This window comes from Sturnus vulgaris, chromosome 20 (genome assembly GCF_052056855.1).
Source record: "Sturnus vulgaris isolate bStuVul1 chromosome 20, bStuVul1.hap1, whole genome shotgun sequence".
In the NCBI taxonomy this organism is placed as follows: Eukaryota; Metazoa; Chordata; class Aves; order Passeriformes; family Sturnidae; genus Sturnus; species Sturnus vulgaris.
The window spans coordinates 4,454,649-4,475,664 of NC_142262.1; the positions used below are offsets into that span (position 1 = coordinate 4,454,649).

At 39.5% G+C, this 21,016-nt stretch overlaps 1 protein-coding gene across 4 annotated transcripts in view; it reads right to left on the reverse strand.

Moving 5' to 3' along the window:
• Positions 1-21,016, reverse strand: part of ANKFN1 (ankyrin repeat and fibronectin type III domain containing 1) — a 107,799-nt gene that overhangs the window by 65,730 nt on the left and 21,053 nt on the right. For 2 of the 4 annotated variants that reach the window (XM_014878150.2, XM_088176410.1), the window contains exon 2: positions 3,814-3,948. The gene's annotated coding sequence lies outside the window, so the exon portion shown is untranslated. Of the gene's footprint in view, positions 1-199; positions 394-3,813; positions 3,949-4,081; positions 4,295-21,016 lie in introns of those variants that run through there. The other 2 variants (XM_088176408.1, XM_088176409.1) reach the window with 2 other exon arrangements.

Here is a 21,016-nt window from a genome sequence, read left to right on the forward strand (position 1 = left end):
CCTCTCAGGACACTTCACAGTTGTAATAGTAAACCTGGCTACCCTTTCAGACTATATTTTCTGGAAATTTTTTTTTTTTGTACTGTGATACAAATTCTTTTTTGTTCTCATGGTCTCAGCCTTATTTTGAGCAAATTGGATGGCAGGACCAGTTTTTAATGGCTATTTCCAGTAAAAGCATTCTTTACTAAACACTCACCCTGCTGCTGAGTCTGGTTTTGGCAGGTATTTGTCCTTAAGATTAAAGACACCAGCCAGGTCTCCTAAGCTTTCTACATCTTCCATTCCCACTGTACACTGTGGTGAGCAGACATCCTGAGCATAAATGTATCTTATTACAAATAATTTCACATATTCTCCACGCTCCTGGGGTTTTGAAGAGGGACCAAGTCTCTGAAGAAAGAGAGACAGAGTAAACAAAATTGTCATAAGGGGTGGAAAGACTTTGTTACATTAGAACACCAGTGTGTGCAATCAGAAGGGAATTATGTGAGCTGCATCCCTAAAATAACTGTGCAAGTGTGGAGATGATCAGAAGCTGTCTGGGACTCAGGAGACAGCAATGCTGTGAGGATTTTTGACTGATTTTCTCTGAGTTTATGGAGTAAACTGATTATCCACCTCCCACTTTTCCATTTATTAGCATTTTAAAGAAACTCAGCAAGTTACCCAATTTAATAATAGTTTAGTTATCAGTTACTTGCAGTAACGCTTCCAGTTTCTGTTATTATATAGTGCTACAGATTGTCCCATATAAATGTCTCCCTTTACCTCTGTTTTCAAGAATTTCTTCTTTTCATCAATAAAATATGGGTCAAAACACAGACCCAAACAGTGAATAAAAAAAATAGGCCAGGGAGTGCCATAGGCATGTTTGTAAAGGAAGTTTCAATTTCCCAAAATAATTTGATTCCAAGACTACAAGTTTTGAATACCAAATACCTCACATTAGTAGTGAACTCAGGATAGAAAGAGCAGTTTGCATTTGCCACACAAACCTAACCACCCTCAAGATGAGGATGAAGAAGGCAGGTCAGCCCACTGCCCTGTGTCTGCTTTGGGATTATGATTTTAATTTGAAAAGCAGCAGGCTCAGTTCATCTGAGTGGCACAGAAGAGGTTACAAGGTTCATGAAGCCAATATGGGAATTAATTGAGGGGCTGTGTAGATATTTAGTAAATATACATCAAAAAAATTAGGAACATCTACTTAGTAGGACTTCTCCTACCTATTGTGATATTAGTTAAACAAAACAAGAATACCTGCTATTAAAGCTAATATGGTTTATGCCTCTCTCAGTATTCTCTAGGTTGATAAAGTCTTCCCCCTGTCTCATTAGACCAAACTAACTGCTTGTTGATTTTAATATTCTCAAGGATTTAAATAATTACAGAAAAATGGAATTTTGCCAGCCTGACTCAAAAAAAATCCTATCTTGTCTCCAGCCTTCACTAATGCAGGAAGTGTATTTTTCTCCATCTTCTTAAACTCAGTTGCCCAGATGTTTTTCACAGAATCTCCTGAAAGTCATCAAGTTCAAGCTTTTCTTGAGAAGGGGGAAGTTGTTTCCAGAATCCCAAATTTCTACAGAGAACAGCTTGACAGCAGCATTTTCTTTTATGAGAAAATACTGAGCAAGTAAAGGAGAAGCACCTGTCAGTTTTTGGAGAGTTTTCCAGGAAATCAGAGTCTTTGGGAGAGGTGCTCTAGTGACACCTCTCCCAGTACACATTCAAAACTCAGGCAGTTGGCAGAGCTGTTTTCTCTGTTTCAATGTGTACACTGTAAAAAGAAACTGGAGTCTGTTACAGCACTCTAGACTGCTGGTGTAGGCTTTGAACCAAAGCAAGTTTAGGCATCACTGGGTGCTAATCTGTGTCACCGAAACCAAAAAATCTCAGAGCAGTTAACTCCCAAGTCTGTTTCCCATGGCACAGGTCACTGTTCTCATGGGCTGTGACCAAACAGAATTTGACTCCAGATATTACAGTTCCTTGGGGTTGCTGGAGTCCTTCCCACCTTGATCTGGTCAGTGAACCAGGATTTATCCATTCAGAAGAAAACAACAGTGTGTCAGTAACCACCTAAACAACGACTCTGAGGACAGTAATCTTGCCACACATGGAAGCTTTGTCAGTGAAAAGCCAGATCAGATCCCCAGTCTGACCCTGATGGAGGAAGAGAACAGAATCTTTTACAATCTCATCAATGTTTCTGTGAAGTCAAGAGCAGGTGAATCTATAGAGAAGTAAACATTCTTGAAATTTCAGCTACTCAACAATAAAACAGATGGCATCTTTGCTATCCACACAGAATTGGTGAATCACAAATGACTTGAAACATAGATATGTTCCCTGTATACTCACCATCAATATCCCAAAAATGTGCAGGGAATAAATGTGGAACAATAAAGAAATAGCTGGAATGACACGATGCAAACAAGCTGCATTTTTCACCAGTGTACTGAAACAGTAAAGTGCAAAATGCTACTGCAGATTATCATACTTAGCATCCTCCCTAGTCACATACAAGGTATGAAATGAAACAAAAAAAAAGGCAAGTTGCATATTCTATAAAACTTTCTGGGAGTGGGACCTTATTAGGCTGCAGCAATGACTCACAGCAGAGCAACGGGAATGAGATCGGGCAAAATCGTGGGTGAAAAGCATAACAAGAAATAAGGAAAAGAGACAGCTTGATTCACATGCTTCTGTGATGGGTTTTTTGGATGCTAGCATTTTTTGACAGAAATAAACAGAAATTTCATGAGAGTAGTTTTAGGCTCCTTTAAAAAGTTATTAATTTGATTTCTTTTACAGCCATATCCCTGCCTCAATAATCAGGTGAAGACCTGAAATGTGCAATGTCTTGAAACAGTAAATCCCCCAGCTGAAATGCCTTAGCCTGAGGATGTGTCATTGTCAGAACTAAAACTGTTACAGCACATGGAGGACTAATAATTTAGAAAAAGAAGATGTACAGAACAGCTCCGTTTGAGGTTTTCACCTCTGGAAGCCTCTGCACAAAGCTGACATGGGTCAGGATGACATCAGGCCATCTCCATATGGTTTGGAGAAGCCTTGTGTGATCCAACTTGCAACCCCACAGCAAGGTGAGCACAGCCCCAGCTTTTACTGAGAAAGGCAGGACCAGGCAAAGTAACAGCAGCTCCCCTTATAACCACTCATCATTAACAGCAGTTTGCATTTCCAAGAATTAAAGAGCACAGAAGTCTTCAGCAGATCTCTGGGGAAACAGTTACTGCCCTGCCCTGGAAATACTCACCAAACCAGTCTGGGTGACTGTCACTGTGCTATAGCAATGAACCAAACCAGGGAACAAGGGCTCTCAAAACACATTTCATGCTGCACATCCTGCAGCTTCCTCTCTGTGATAGGATTTCTACTTGCACCTAAGCACTGAACCATTTTATTCCCCATCACCAGAGTCCTCTAAAAGCCAAATTCAAATACAAATGAATATAAAATAGTTACCTTTATAAAAGATTTGTGTTTTTTTCCTTTTTCATTGTCAAATACTGACCTAATATTCATGTCCCTCAAAAATATATTTCAGAGAAAGAAAAAGAAATACCTAAATTATAGATCATTCTCTGTTGTCTGTGACACATATATGCTACTCTCTATAGGCAGGTGCACTGGTAGGGCACAGCATAGCTGTAAAAGCATTCTCTTAGGATTTTAGGAAAACACAACAGCTGAGAAACCACTCAACACTGTATGTTTATGAATCAATCATACTTGAAACTAATAATTAGGAATATGTGCATTAAAGAGTTAAATTTGACTTACCAGCTTAGGCTATCCAAGGCAAAACGTGAACAAGTTGCTGGTAATTGTCCACTCTGTTCCTTCAATGAATCACATTAGCTTGGCTGTCTCTGCTGGCTCAGCCTCTGGGCAGAATGAGTAAATCTCTTCCTTACACTGCATGAATGATCAGATATGAAAAAGCCTATTACTAGCAATTACTGAAGTCCAAGATTGCTGCTAAAACCTCAGAGCAGAACAGTATTTAAAGCAAGTATTATTGTAGGTGCCTTAACTCTGTCCCAGTTACCTGTGCAGCTGTAGGAGTGACTAATATATGAAGCCTCCATGTGAGAGATGCCATGACTTCTGTGTGATTTTAGCTTGTTGTAGCCTTTAAAATTGATCAGCAGCACAGTGTGCAAGTAGAAAAAAAAAACAATTACTGCCAGAGTAAACAAAACCATGATTGTAATTAATTTGCCATGAAGTATGAGCAAAAATACATTAATGCAGCCATCCTCAAGCAGCTGGTTTGATGCTAAAGCAGTGAGAGGAAGGGGGGAAAAAAAAAATCACAGTGCAGTAGTGCTTGTTGCATGTGATGTATTGTTTCTTCTTTCTCCAAGCAAGCTACCACTACAGCTGTCTGCAATCATAGCAACAAAAGCAGCAGCCAGAGCCATAGCTGTGGGACATCTGCAGCATCATTGGAAAGCTCCCAGCCTGAACAGGTTACGCCTCAAAAAGATTATTAAATGGATAACAAAAGCACACTCTACAGAGGTTTCAGCTAAAGCAGATCCTGTAATGTCTGCATTAGGAGCTTCCAAAATAGTAGAGCAGTGATATTTCAAAATCTCGTTGTTTTTTTTTTTTTTACTATAGAACAAAAAAATGCAAAAACTGGAATTCACAGAAACCCACAGAAATGTTACAAGGTCAAATGTGGAATAATTCAAATACCCATATATAGTATGCTAAAAACAATGAAGGTGACAATCAAAGATAAACAATAATCTAGAAAATTATTATCCTTCTAGACAGTCCTCTGGGTTAAATTCATGCAATCAGAAAACTTCAGTGCAGCATCAATAATAAAAAAGAACCAAAACACACCAATTTCTGGTCATAGTCAGGGACCATTAATATGTACAGAAAAAGTATTTTGGATGGTTTTTAAGGAGATATCAGAGCTACCCTCACAGTCTGCTGAAATTTATTCCCTGGTTTTATTCAGACATGATGCTTGATTTTTGGAAAATATTGGAAATCTCCCAAAATCTGTTGATCAGCCTGATTCTCCCACACTTCAAGCCTCAGCTGAGGATGCTGTGCCTCATACCCAAGGGCATCCTTTTGCCCAGGCAGCTGAAGCTAAAATGTAGTCCTGGGCCTGATGTTTGTATGCCATGGCACTTGAAGTTATTCTGTATTTTTTAAACCAATCTGGATCTGGATCAAAGCATTCTTTGGGGAGGTTTTCTATTGGCACGTGTGTGTGCCTGTACACGTGTGTGTAAATGTGCACACAGACATATTTCCCGGGCATAGTGAGAATATTAAATGCAAATAGATACAGGATTTGCTGCAGCAGAGAATTGCCAAGTGCTATTACAATATTCTATGCACAATATTCTATTCCTTCTCCTTTACCATGAAAATCACAGGCCCTCCATGTACAGGATTCCATCTTTTGTTCTGCTCCTTCCAAGGATCATTTAGTCAGAGAGTTGACTGAGCTCACTGCTCCTTGCCAACAGGAGGAAATTTGGAATCTTTCAAAAACCACCAAATACCTCTCTAACACTGAGATACTATCTGTAAAAAAGCATGCTGAAAATCTGAAATGTCTAAATCAGTTAAAAATAAATGTAAGCTTAAGAACTCCATTTTTAGTGCTGTCCTAAACAGAGATGATTCTTCTGAGTCAAAATCCCCAATTAAGTTTTTTTTTTTTTTTGTCTGTATAGACCTCATTTATGGAACTCACTTGTAAAGGAATTCTCAATTTCCAGCTGTTTCCAGGGGAAAAACATGAAGTGAATTTCCAGAAATTAGTCTATTAAACATTTTCTAGCACTTTCTAATTGTGGTTCAATACTTCTATCTTCTGCTTTCTCCCTTCAGCTTGGTGGAAAGCAGCCCTTTTACAATTGCCAAATGCCATTTCAATTTTTAAAATGCTTAATCCTTTTTCTACCCAAACTGTATTTAGTAGAATAGTAAAAGTCAAGATGTTTTCTTGCCCAAGCCTATTTCTTATGAAACACAATTAACTTTTTTGTATCAAGGAAATATATTTATAATCTTCTTGAGCTATGAATATAAATTTGTAATTAACCTGTTCAAAAGCCAGAAGACACCAAACAATGCTCAGTAAGGTAAAAGAAGGAATCATGCATTCAGCAAATGGTAAAAAATGAAATTATTAAAAATTTTTATTGAATGTTTGCAAATAACTGTGAGAGGCACCTCCATCCAGTTCTGGAAATGAAGAAGACTTAAAAGAGCTACAGAAACAAACCCCTGGGTTTATGATGAAACACGTGGAAGCAGATCCTTTATTCTGATCTGCAGAACCCTGCCCATCCCCAGCCTTTGAGGCTTCCATGAGAGGACAGAGAAGTCCAGTTATTATTGCCCTTGCATTCCACTCTCCATGGCTGCACAGAGCATTTTGCTGGCTGTACTTACCCTGCTGACTTAACCTACTGTGACAGCCTTTCCTTCCAAGATTGATGAGTCTGAGAGTTCCCTACCTGCAGCACACAAGGCGAGCTGATCCCTCACGCTGCTGCTGTTCTTGCTGCTGCTGCAGCTGCACATTTTTGTGAAGATGTACATTTAGTGGCACATTTTGTTTAAAGAGGCCACCCAAGTAGGCTGACACAGTCCCCAAAACCTTCGCCCTGTGTCGCTCTCAGCTTTACACACCACAGGTGTTTTTAGCCTTGTGTTGGCCGCTAACTCCATTAGGAAATTTTGTTTGGTGCTGGCAGACATTGGGACATTTCTGGGATGGGCAGCTCCGTGTAAAGTCTCGGGTTTCGCGTCCTCCATACATCGATAGGTGGCAGCGTCCACCCAGCTCTCCAAAACCCTGGAATGTCCCCGGCAGACACACAGGGATCCTTGTCCCCAGGACGGGATGTCCAGCAGGCAGCACATCCTCCATCCCCAAACACAGCGTCTCTGGGTTTTATATCGCATGCACCGTCATTGGGAAAAACATTGGGTTTTCCCACTAGAGACTGGGAGGGAAGTTTGGAGTGAAGAAATTCACATGGAGCCTGACTTTACTCTCAAATAACTCAATGGCAAAGCTGTTGCCATCATAAGAGACAAAGCTGCATTTTAGACTGTTCATAATCCCACTAAAAGAACAAATATTGCTCAAATAGCAGATCTCCATCCCCTCTCACAGCAATGGAGCCAGGCAGATTGAATGCCTGGGAATGGGATCTCCACCCCCTCCCAAAATAGCACGGCTAACTCTGGCACCTGTGTGCACTCTCATCTTAAAAATCCATTCCTTGGAAGGTAGTTAAAGTAACTCTTCTCCTTGAAACAAGATAATGTTTTGGTTTTCATAAAGTCAAAACTATTCAGTGGGAAAGGTAAAATAAAAACCAAACAAAACCCCCAAACAAACACATAGAAGGGTATGTTACTTTGTCCCCACACTCATTCTTTCTTGCACGTTTTTGTACATATAAGGTACTGTAGTACCAAATTCCAGCTCTGGTTTTGGCAATTCCTGCCTCTCTGGCTCCTTGTTTACCTATCATCTTTCACACATTCCCCTTTGCCAATTTGTTTATTCTCGGCCCTATTCCCTAGTTTCTTGTGTTTCTTCAAGGACATTGATTTGAGTATTACTGTTTCAATAGTTACTTTAGCCAGTGTTCTTGATCCAAATCCATAGCAAATAATCTATTATTCACAGAGACACAGAAGTATTCAGTATGCTTATAAAAAAGACAAATATTTCCCAGTTGATCAGTCACAGACATGATCAAACTTGAAAAATCCTGAAACTGTGAGCGAAGAAAAAAATGATTGTGTTTGGACTAAGCTTAGAAAAGAATTTTCCCAAGAATTCTGAAATATTTGAGGTAATGTGATGTAACTGACCAAATGGAGCTGGGCTTGGCAGCCCTGGCTCCCCCAGGCTTCCTCTGGGGGAAGGCTCCCAGCCCATGGTCCTGTCAGCCCAGGTTGGAATCCAGCACAGCCAGGCTGGCAGATCCACCAGTGCCTGGGGCTTGCAGGCTCCCACTGCCAGAGGAAGGATGCAGAGGGGAGGAGTTCTCAGCTTTGTGGCAGCTGTGGACTTGCTGCTTGTATTTCAGAGTATGGTTTTAAATGAACTAGCAGAAACTCAGAGCTGTTTGGTTAGAATTCTTTAAGGATGGCATTTTTTTCAGACAGTCACAGTGGCTTTTTTACCCCTGCTAGTTTTTTTACTTGGAAAATTCCTAAGAATAATAATTGCTGGCTGCAGTGGAATAGAATCGGGCCCGGGCTGTCAGAGCTAGAAAACTACTGAGTCATTTGGGATCTTTTGGAGTGTGAGTTAAGGTAAACAGAAATAAAATACTATAAGAAGTCCATGAGAGCCTCAAAGCCCTTCCTGTTTGAACCAAGGAATCAAAGAGCAGCTGCTGTTACCTATCAAAAGGTATGCACCAGCTCTGATTGATGGCAATGCTGCTCTATTGCAAAACCAATGCAGAGCAGAGCTCTTGGCTGATGGCTCCTGCAGTTGTTCCCCAGATTAGGAAAAAACCCTAAATCTGTGCAAACATATCCAGATTCAGGAAGCCTGTAAAAGTACATGAGGCCATTGGACGTGTCTGAAGATACTGCTGCTCCTCAGAAACAAATCACCCATCTGAACATCATGGAAATAATGAAGTTGTCATCAACAACAGGCGGCTGTGATGTTTTGTCAGCGTCCTGTTGATTATGTTATCTCGTCAGACACTCCAGTTAGAGATAATTTATGCCATGTATTGTTTAGCCATGAGTACTCCCAGCTGCACTACATTTAATTCAAGTTACACCAGAACATTTTACAAACAGAAATTAACAGGCTTTTCATAGCTGGCAATTTCTAGATTAGGAAAGAATAAAGAAAAAAACAGAATTTAGCAAAGTTGAGCATGGAACAAAGCTGAACAGAGGTGGGAATACACCATCCCAGAGAAGCACCATCTTTTATAAGCTAAAGACATTTTTAGGCTTGTGACACAGTCTTTAAAAAGACCAAAAGGAACATAAAAATATATAGATAGGTATCATTGCAACTTTTGTATGATTGCAGCAATTAGCAGTATTCTTATTAATATAAGGCCTATTTCTGAAGATTGATCTCCCTTTTCTTCAAAATTTGTATAAGAGCATCTATTATAAGGTATTTCACAAGTGCCATTATTTTTCATACTGAATAAAGAAAGACCTTCAATAACAGAAGAACAACTTCCTGCTCTTCTGTGAAGCCCAAGCAGTGTTTATCTCACTGAGCAGATACTCCTTAAAGAGCAGCTTGTTTGCCCTGATAAAACCAGGTGTCCGTTTATGGGCAGTGAATTTAACATATTAAAATCAGACATTTAAAAAGCAACACATACACAAAAACAACAGCAACAGCAATCCTCCACCAAACAAACCACAAAAAAACCTCCCCAGAGTAAGGTACCATTTCAGGAAACTTTGCTACTGAGGACAAAGAGTAGGAAGAGAGGAGCTGTTTCCAAAGGGTAACATTGACCTGGGGTGAATAATTTTTCCCGATCCTGATGGAGACAGATTGTTCTAGATAACAACAATTCAAACCAAGAGCCCATCTGCCTGCATTATCAGAGGAAGAACCACAAGGAGATTTGTCTCCCTGGACCAGCTTTTGTCAACAGCCCTGCGGGTTATCATTGCAATGGGGGAGCATCCCCCTGCCAGGCTGTGAGAATTTCCCACAAGCTGGAATTCATACTGCAGTCATTTGGGCTGATGTTGCCGTTCATTTACATTTGAGTTTAAATGAAAATAACTCTGAGGAATTCCAAACCAATGTATCAGAGGAGCAGTGCAAAAACCCAAACAGAATAGAAGTGATTGCTGTGAAATAATTCTATATTTGACAGTGCCATTCTTTTTGACAGTGAGTTCAAATGAACATTTAAACATTCATTTTTTTCTGAGAAGTTATGATAGCTCCAAGGTTTATTGCAGATCAAATCATGAAGATCCAAGGTTTACTGCAGAGGCAATGCACATGGACGTAAGAGTTTTTGTTGAAACCTTTTTATACTTTAGAGAGACAAGGACATATGATTGTTTATCCTTTACAAGAGGTGTGGGACACAGCAAAATGAGTGGCAAAATTCAAAATATGGGATTGTTCTTTCTGCAAGTGCAACATTTCAATAAAAGTGAAATTAAAACGTAAGAAGTGCAACCAAATCTTGTCCCTTTAGAACATAGAAAATCTGTAACATACTTTACCAAAAATAATTCCCTTTTTGCTGCAGTGGAGGTTTTAAAAAACTCTAGTAGTGAGAATAGCAGTTCATGAAAATATCTTCTCATCACTTTTATTAAGCTCTAAACCTGATGAATCTGTTCCCTCTCAATTAGTTGTGCCAGCCTCTCACTGAGCAATAAACATCAATACTTGGCCTTGCTGTGTTGCCACAAGTCCCATCTCCACCACACAAACAAGATCAGAATACAAAGTGATAATTGCTCCCTGATGAACACACAATTTTGGATTAATTTAGTTCACAGCCTCTCTTCCCATTTCTCTCTCTTCATCACATTGAATGCATCAACCAACTCTAAAGGTGAGAAATTTGTCTGAAATAAACTCCTCCTTTTCATGGCTGAAATGTTCATTCATGCTGTTTCATTGCAGCATGACTTACTCTGTTTTCCAACAGGTCAAAGAGAATCTGACTCAGACTATAAAACCGTGGGCTTTATCTCTCATATTCCAACTCTGACTTAGCAAAGTCCTTGGAAAACATCCATCAGGCCAATTCTTCAGGAGGGGCTGTGGCATAGGCCATATCCTGATGTGTTAGCAAAAGTCTGTGAACTTCCATCCTGTTCTTGGACCCTCTGGGACGTGCTTTACTCCTTCTCAGTGCCCCTCAAACCAGAAGGAACAATGCTGGTTAATCTGGGGGCAGCAGGTATTTAGAGCACACAGCACGACCCTGGCAGGGGCCCAGGTTCACCCTGGGTGGGACAACTCAATGCCAGAGCTGGTTCAGTCTCAGGATTTTTTGTTCTTCAAATCATGGTAAAGCACTTGTCAGCCCTAGAGCAGAAACATTGGCTGGGAAAACCTTTGAGATATCAGGCTCACCTGCCCTAAGAGTTTCCTCTATCAAGCATGTTTGGTTATCATGTGCTCACTTACGTTTCAGTTACATGCAGAAAATTGAAAATATTAAAAATTAACGTCAAAAACTATAAAACTCCAACTTCTCAACAGCTTATTATAAATAACTGCTTCCTATATTTTATAAATGAGGTACTTCAAAAGTGTTTGTACATCACCATCCAGTTATTACATTCATTAGTGTTGTCACGGGAGACAGATGGGGAATATAATTTGCTGCTGTGTTAAAAGATTGAATATGGATTTGGAAAGGAGGACTCCTGGTCCAATGAAACAACACTCTCTGCAGCCAGAAGTGCTGATCTGATTTCATCTGAATTGTGTTAATAAATATTTGCAAAACCAGGCAGCTTAGGTGGCTTAATTAAGAAAACACTTGCTTTTCACCTTTAGTAATTAATTTCCTTCAGGGTCAGCATTTGGTGGTCTTACAGCTATTGCCCAAACTTCTACACACTTCGGGATGATTAATGGTCCCTGTTCTGGAAAATTATGAGGTGCTATAAAGAAAAATTAACTGAATTCACACAATGTGAAACCTCTCACTGAGTACCTTTTCTCTGCATTTTTTTTAAGGGGCACGGTCTGTATGAATGTGTCATAGAAAACTTGTAATGAGGTCCCCACAAACCTGCACAGAATTCTCTCATGCAGTAATGCAGCCAGTCTCTGCTACAGACAGCACTGAGCCCGAGTAAAATCTTACAAATACTCAGTGCTGGCAGGAGAAGTACCCTTCAAATAGCTCTGATCAATGTGACACCTGAGCCTTGGGACAGAAAAAAATGCTCAGGGTTTTACTTCAGATGCTTTTCTTGGTGTATCAACCATCCTTCCAAAACAGCCCTTCTCTCTCTCACACACACACAAAGCACAACCACAAAAATGTGCACATTTTGTCCAATTTTGGCTCATCTGACTTTTATTTTACACCCTCCCCCTTCAAGAAGCTACTATGGAACTGAACTTTCAAATTACCGACTTGCAACATCGACACTTGTGTTTGAAAAGCCCACAGATTATGTGAAGTTGGAACAGAATAAAGCTGGTGGCCAGTGAATGATTCTATAATTTTTCTCTGAATGAGTCTATATTAAAAAACAGCTTAACATTAAGAAATAAACCTGCACTTCAGCAAAAGCTGGAATATTAGTATTTTGATATCATAGAAAAGTTTAATTACTGAGCCCATTATTATATCACAGTCTCACAGTTTAAATACAACTGTGAGACTGTGATATCATATTCTTACAGTTCTTTGGATTTTATGAAGAACACCAATACACTAAAAAAAAAACCTCAGAGGTGCTGTCTTTAAAGAATGATTTTTAGAAGGGTGAGAAATCCAAGCCTAACTACCAGCCTCTCCTGAAAACAGGCAATCTAAAAATTGAATGCTCTGATATATCAGCACACAAGCTGTGCTAGGAGGATTGTGAGATACACAAAAAGACAAGTGAAGCAGTTGTGTTTTCTAACACTCAAAGAAGCACAGATTCAAGATTAATGATACCAGTTTTCACCACCACAAAGATTGCATAGAATTCCCTTTATTTATACCTGAATTTAGCTTTTAAATATAAGTAGTAGGAAAACCTGATTAATAGAATTCCAAATAATTTTAATATGAGTTTAAAGAAATAGTTATACACCACTGAAAACAGAAATTTTGGTCAGAGTTTTTTCACAAACTTACCTGTGAACCATCCAATGGCATTTTAATATGCAGCATTTTGTTCAGTAGCCTTTTGAAACTGATATGGAGAATACAACTGGAACTCTCAGCCAGAATCATTCATAGAGCCCTCACGAGGAGTTCAGGCTTAAAAGTGAAATGAATCTTCTGTAATTTTATGTGAAATTCCACAGCTCCATGCAATATGATCTTCATTCCATTTTGGGGGCTCCTACTTAGGTAGCAAATAATAACAACCTCTCTAAATTGCTGCCTTTTGCATATCTCCTACAGATCTGCTGGCTCAGATCTTAGGTTTGCATAGGGACAACCTCCCAGTGGGCTACAGATATGAAACCTTTCTGCACATGAGAAACACTTACTTCCATCTCCTTCTTCAACCCCAGATTCAGCAATTCAAACCAGAAAATCACAGCACAGACACCAGCCCTGACAAGCCTTGGCAGTACCGAGTGCTGCCAAAATGGAACAGAAAACTGTTTCTACATGCAGACAATATTTCTAACTGTGCACAGTGCTCACACTAGATGACAGTGCAAGAATTAAATGTCACTTGCATACCAGAAATACTTTTGAAACGTGAAGTGGGAAATAAGGGAGCGATCACGATTATACAAGAAAATCCAATAGGGTTGCAGTAGCGAGCTTTGAATTTGCTTCACAGGGAAAGTTGTCTCCCTGCAAAAGATGGTTTTTCTGTGCATGGTGCAAAGCCAACTCAGTTCCTTTTAATTTCCTTCATCAAAGCAGCCTCTGAACTGTATTTCCAAGCTAACAATTATATAAAACTAGGTGACTTCTCAGAAAAGTTTTCCTTTTCTTGAAAAGCAATGCAGAAAATTAAGGAATTACTGTGCTGAAAAATTAATACATCCATATGTATCTGTCTTTAAAAAGTGACTGACAGTTCAAACACATTAAAAAAATGAAACATTAGATACTCAAAATCAGTTTTCAGACATTATTAGAGAGCAATTCCTGAAGTATAACTACCAGGTAAATAATTTTCTGTAAACAGTACTTTTGAGAAAACTGCTTGCAGACGATTTCCAATTAAAAGAAAGGTACAATTCACTGTAGCATTTGCTTCAAATTATACAACCAACTAATTATGAAGTAGTCTCTTTTAACATGAAATAATTAATACAGCTGATTAGTATACACAGATGGGTGAGAAAATAAAGCTTATGAGTGAAGTATGAAAGGAATGGAAATCTGAAAGTAATTACAATGGATTTTTCCCCCATTTTCTCTCTATTAAGAGTATTTTGTATTAGTTCTATATAAACTCATTTTCACCTCTGTCTCTGATAAGACAAGCAGAAAACTGTTACACAATATCACCTATTTCAAATAACACCAGATTTTACACATTTTTAAAATCCAGGAACAAATGGATAAGGAAATAAAAAACCTCAAATTGTGTTTCTTTACAATTGATGAGTCATGATTAAAAAGTCAAAAAAGGACATTTGCATTATCTGTCTTGTTCTGAAAATAGTACTGTATTAAGAATAAATGATACAAAAATATCATCAAAAAAACCTCAACAAATGAGAAATGAATAGGATGAGTACAGGATCAGAAATTCCCATCCAAAGCTACTGGGCACTGTTAATTACAGCAGGCCCTGAGCCAGTCATCTGCTCCAGGAGCAGGTTTTGATTGGTTTAATTCTTTTGCTGGACAGCACAGAAGACGTGGAAGACTTTTCTTAGCCACAGGCAGAACATTCTGCAACTTTTTGCTGATATTCCCTACTCAAGTGCCTCTGTTCTTTATTGGCACCTTGTATGAAATCTGAACAGTCAAGCAGAAAGTCTCTTTAACCCCCACTGGTATCATCACAGCAGCTGTCAGGGAATCCAGATGTGCAGATAAACCTATCACTTGTTTGGAGACAGATTTTTTTATTTTTTTTTAATCCTGAAACACATTTTCTTTAAAAATTGCAAAGGCTTAGCTATAGTGGTTTCCTAAAGGAAATCACTCTTGCATCTACAACTTCTTCAATAAAGTTCAAGGCAGGAAGAGATGCTGAAAATTGAATTAGTACCAAAAGACAGACAAAGGATACAAGAAACCAAAATAGATGGAAGTTTAAGTTCAGTGATGGAATAATTCCTTGTCTTACCAGTAACCATATTCTTAGAGAAATAATTCTCACAGCTTCAAACTGATACAATTTCAGTCAGTAGAAGAAAGTGAGGTGCTGATTTAGTAAATAATTTTGAAAGTCCCTGTAGATGTGTATCAGGGTCATTCAATGATAAAACTTTAAAAGAAATGGTGCAGGATGTGTTAAGATTCGTCTTTAGAATGGATTTGAGACAGGGTCTGGGTAAGGAAAACATACAGGGGACTTCTAAAAGCAACTTCTGATCATAGTTCTTCAATTACAGCAGCAGTTCATAAACAGCTGAAAAAATAGGATACTCTCTCTGTTAGGTGTATTCTGTGCCAGAGGAAATAGGAATCTGGTTTTCCAAAAGCTAAATGAAGCAGAGCTACATGGACTCTGTGTAACAATGAGAGCAACACTATAATTTATTGGATCTTGAAAATATAAGCAAACAATCCAGGATCTCTGCTTGAGTATGGGTATATATGAATTTATCTCAAGCTTCTTGTCTTTCTGGAAGCCCTCCACAATCTCAGTCACTTGGATGAAGTATTATACAGTATTATAAATTATTATTAAGTGAAATGAAGTTTATAAATGATATGAACTTATTGAAGAGATGGATAAAGAGCTGTCCAGGAGATTTCAAGTAACAAAAAGGTATTTTATAATAAGAAATCTGTGCAACTGTTTAATTTGCAGTTTTTTGCTGCAATTCAGCAGCTGTTCATTACAGTCTGAAGATGCTTCAATTATCACCTCTGTGCTGTCTGGTTATAAGGTCATTGAAGACTCCTTTTAAAAGAAGTTGCATCAAGTTTCCTAAAGCAAATATTTAGATAACTGCTAGATTGTGTCGCTCTCTCAGAAAATCAGGATGTTGATTTTCTCCCTGCTTTGATGGTCATCCTCGTGACAATATTCCTGTGAAATACAGTCCTTCAGAGAGGGACTGGGGATAAAAAACTGCTCTGGAGATCTTCCTTTTATTTATTGAAAGATCAGAATCACGGTGCATTCAGCAAGAATTGTCACTGCCTTCAACACATGCAAGCTGTTATTCAGCAGAGCTGGCTGTCACCCAGAAAGACACTGCACTGTCAATTTACAAGCAGGTTAAAGCAAAATAGTTTAGTGATAACTTATACCCAGAAATGTATTGCAATGATCAAAATTGCTTTCTTGCATTCGGAATTTAAATTAAAAACATTAAAATTATAGGGAAACATTAAAAAGCCTTCTTTCACACTACCACTGACTGTAAAGATAGGAATTTGGAGGACTTGTGAAATAGTGGAATGATAGCTTGGATCAAGCTTCAAAGTGCTGGTTAATATCTCATTAACTTTACTAGTGAAGGAATCAACCCTTTCTGATTGATGTCTTAATCATGTCCTAAACAAACCATAAGGCAATAATTTCATCAGCACTTGTACATTACCCTTCCCTCACAGCAGCAAAGAAAAACTGTTCTCTTACATCCATTCCTTCCTCTGTAAATTAAAAGGGAAAAGATATTTGCTTGATAAATGTAAGAGACACATTCATGATAAAATATACAAAATTATCAGCAGAAAGATGTTCCACATAAATGGTGTCCTCAAGTGACCTTCTGTGAAGCTTGAATAACTCTGTGACATAGAACTGCTTCAAAAATGAGGTAATTGAGCGGATTTTGGAGCCAATTTAAATGAAACAGTTTTCAATGCAATTCCAAGCAAGTCTGCTAGATTATTAAACAGCGGATTTAATAGTTAACAGACACTCCTTTAAGTTTCTAATGTAGCTGAAATAACTTCCATCCTAGGAAAAAAAACATTAGTAGAATGAATCCTGCTTTAATCTACATTTTCAGGCTTTAAGTTGCATTTTTAGTATTTCTTTCAGCTGCCTTCAGCCTGCAATGGCAAATACACCTACAGGCCCAGTACCACCAAATAATGTGAGGCTTTGCACACGTTGAGGCTCATAGATTTCTCAGGCTAAATTATATTAAAGCACCTACACAGCCATTAAACCTCACTCTCCTTCCCCAGAGCCACTTCAGTAGTGACTGTAGGAAGAAACTGTTCTTTGATGACCTCCCTAGTGAATGAATAATTTTAGACTTTCCTGGATGATTACTCTTGTTTTGCCCACCCACTTATAACATCAACTATAATAAGGCTATTTATGGTAACTACTACAAGATAAATTAAACCCACATTTGTGATTCGCATACACAAACCCAGCTCCACTTAACACAGCAAAAACCTTTGTGCCTCAAGAGGGCACTGACTGATGTGTGACTGAGAATGCCATTTTAAAATGTGCCTCTTCTACCTATTTTGGGGATTTTTGAGTCACACAGCACGTGTAATTAAACAGCAGAAGCGTCCACACAGCTGCTCTTTGGTATCAAGATCAATGTGCCTGTCAAAATAATCAAAGATGCCCCCTTGGTCATGCAAAATACTGAGATTTCCAAGCATGGGTGTGATGCCAGGACTCACAGTGCTGTCCTGGAGCTTGGTACAACTCCAGACACATTCACAGTAGCAGTCTTTTCACTAAATTTCACACCAAAATACATCCCCATTCGTTCAGGCCTCAAGAAGGCAGTCACCTCATCCAACACCACTAGTGCTACTGGATTTATAAGGATGTGTTTTTAAAAATATTGGGAAAAACTAATTTGAAGTTACAAGTGCTACCTCAGAAAGTTTTCCTCTGAGTTGACAAACAATTGTTTGGAACAAGGGGAGTATTTCTGACAGACTGGACTGAGTCTGTGGTGCTGCAGTTGGATCACTCACCTGGGCTGAGGGAAGCTCAGTCCCTCCTCTCCACTGAGCCCGTGAGTTTCTATTATTATTATATTCTATTATTCCTCAATCTTTTTCACAGGAGAAATGTAAGAATGGATTGGAAAATCACAAAAGAAATGTACAACAGTCAAAGTTTCCAATTCTCATATCCCTTAGTAAGAAATTCATCCCTAAGCCCAAGAAAATTACTCAAGTGTTGATATCATTGTGTTTTGAGAAAAGCCTCAATTTTTATAAAGATCTTTCAGTGAAAACAGTACAGTAAGAATACATCATTAACTCTGATTTAGTGTGATGTGAATGCACCATAATGACCACCCTCTGTTTTGTGCACGAAACCAGCTGAAAGAAACTCCACATATGAAATACAGAAGCTTGGAACATTCTGCAGTGTGCACGGTGGTTAGAAACAAGAAAAAAAAATGCTGCTGAAGTCTTTACAGTATTAAGATATGAATAAGGAACATAAATATATACTACATGGTGAGTAATGAGCATAAAGTTTTCATCTTTCTTCGTGGGAAATCCTATGGAAGGCAAATAAACCCATAGAGACCATTGTAGGAACCCTTACCATACCATTTGAGAAAGCTTTCTTTTATCCCAATAGCTGGCAACAAAATATGTGCATTTACAACAGATTTATTTTTTTCCCTTTTAATCTGTAGCTAACTGCAGTTTTAAAGCCTCTCATTTGTTTAACTACCAGGCTGAACAAGGAAAGTTGGATTTAGAGAAAGAAAATAAATCAAAATCCAGTTAAATCTGGCACCTTCCTTGTTCGTTCTTCCCCAACAGTCCTGACTTAGGAGTGGCTATTCTCCCTTCTCTTCAGATCCTTCTCTAAGCTCTCTCACCAGGATTTCAAAGTTAGATGATCAAATGTGGAAGAGAGGCACCTAATTTCTCACAGGCACTTCTGAAAGCTCCTGACTGGGTCTACAGTGAACAATTTTCTTTCTCTTCCCCCCGCCCCCACTTTTTTTCCCCCCTAGCCTTTGATCTTTAGAAAGCACAAATGCCATTACAGTGAATAAAGTCATAGCCCACAGAGTCAATCCCCTCCTATTTACCTCCCCCCTCGGCAGCCAGGCTGGCTTGGCTGGGCTCAGAGACAGCAGCAGGTATCATCAGCACTGTGACAAATGAGAATGTGTGTCAGGGGAGGCTGTTCAAACAAACACTTGGATGCTTGGGAACACAGACAGAAGAGCTAAGATCTAGCTTTCTTTTTTCCTCCCCTCTCTTTTCTTTCTCCCTCCACCTTCAAAACAGAAGATTAAGTTTGCTGTGAACATGAGCTGATGAAAAGAATTCAAATAGTGCTTTGAATAGTACCACTGGGAGCGTCACAGGAGAATTACAAATTGCTGCTGGAGACACCAGTCTCCCTTTACAGAAAGTTAACATAAAAGTACACATATCTTCTTTCTATAAGGTACTAACTTGTAAATTAACCTTTAATGGAGTATAAATGATGTCCTGAAAGAACTGCTTATGCAGCTATATTTATGATCTAGAAAATTGCAAATATTTACAAGATTATAGGTGTTAATGGTCTGTCAAAAATGTTTGTATATTGTACATACATTAAACCTCAGTTTAAGACCACCCTGCTATAAAGACCACCCCATTTCTTGTCCCATATAGAATTTCATTTGATTCCATATATTCCATTGCTTATAACGAGGCTAGGCCCCAGCATAGACCCAAACCATTCCAGAGAGGGAACTGCTCCTCTGTAGGATCACTGGGAAGGAGAACACGTTTCAGCCTGTGTTCCCAGGCTCTCTGTGCAGCTGCCAGGGCTGTCTGTGTCACTGCCCCTCACTGAGGGACTGGGGAGCAGCTCCTGGCACAGCAGGGAAGGCAGAGCACAGCTGGAGAGGGCTCAGCAGCGCTGGGCAGGGCAGAGCACAGCTGGAAGGGGCTCAGCAGCGCTGGGCAGGGCACAGCACAGCTGGAAGGGGCTCAGCAGCGCTGGGCAGGGCAGAGCACATCTGGAGGAGGCTCAGCAGCACTGGGCAGAGCAGAGCACAGCTGGAGGGGACTCAGCAGCACTGGGCAGGGCAGGCAGAGCACAGCTGGAGGGGGCTCAGCAGCACCGGACAGGGCAGAGCACAGCTGGAGGAGGCTCAGCAGCACTGGGCAGGGCAGAGCACAGCTGGAAGGGGCTCAGCAGCACTGGGCAGAGCAGAGCACAGCTGGAGGAGGCTCAGCAGCACTGGGCAGGGCAGAGCACAGCTGGAGAGGGCTCAGCAGCACTGGGCAGAGCAGAGCACAGCTGGAAGGGGCTCAGCAGCAATGGGAAGGCAGAGCACAGCTGGAGAGGGCTCAGCAGCACTGGGCAGTGCTTCCCTGCCCTGCACAGAGCAGCTCCCCCTCCCAGCACCCCTGCCTCAGTTTCCCCTCTGGGCTAACCGTGTTTTGGGGGAACACCCTCGGTGTCCCTGTGTGCTCCTCATGGCTCAGCCAGAAGGGAATCAGCTCAAGCTCATCCTGCTGGCTGCTCTCTGCCCCTGGCTTTGTGCTGCTGTCCCCACAGCAGGTGGACTCAATTGTAACTTTTCACTTTCGACATTCAGGTCTCACATCTGAGCATTTTTTTCCTTTTTTTTTTTTCCCAATTTTTTTCTTTTTTTCCCACTACACTCATTATTGAAACTGTAATTTTCCTTAAACAATTTGCATTTGAGGTTTTCTGTAACATCCCCTCTTTGAGTTAATTCTGTACTTGTTGCTGACTAAATTTGTGATTTATAAATAATTATTAATATCTCTTTTATAGGCATGAATTATAGCAACGATAATTTCAATACAGGCCAAAATACTCAAAGTGAGACAATAACTTGTTCTCTGTTCTCTGATCTATTACAGCTTCTTTTCTGGGCAATTGAGTAACTTTCTCTGTTAGAAATTCGATCCCAACTTCTGAATTGAAATTTCTTTTTCTGAAAACATTGCAAAATAAAAAACAGTTGGACCATGTCAGTTGTGATAGTGAAATTTCAGAAAGGTCAAAGTTTGAATTTTGAAAGAGGAGAAACTATTTTTTGGAAATGTGCATAACTCAAAATGTTACAATTTTTAATACTTGTTTTACAAACATCATTGAATTCACGCATAAATACAGCTGGGGAAAAATAAATACTTTGGGAACAAATACTTGGGGCTCTGCCCAGGTTTTATTGCAACAGATTATTTTCTTTTGT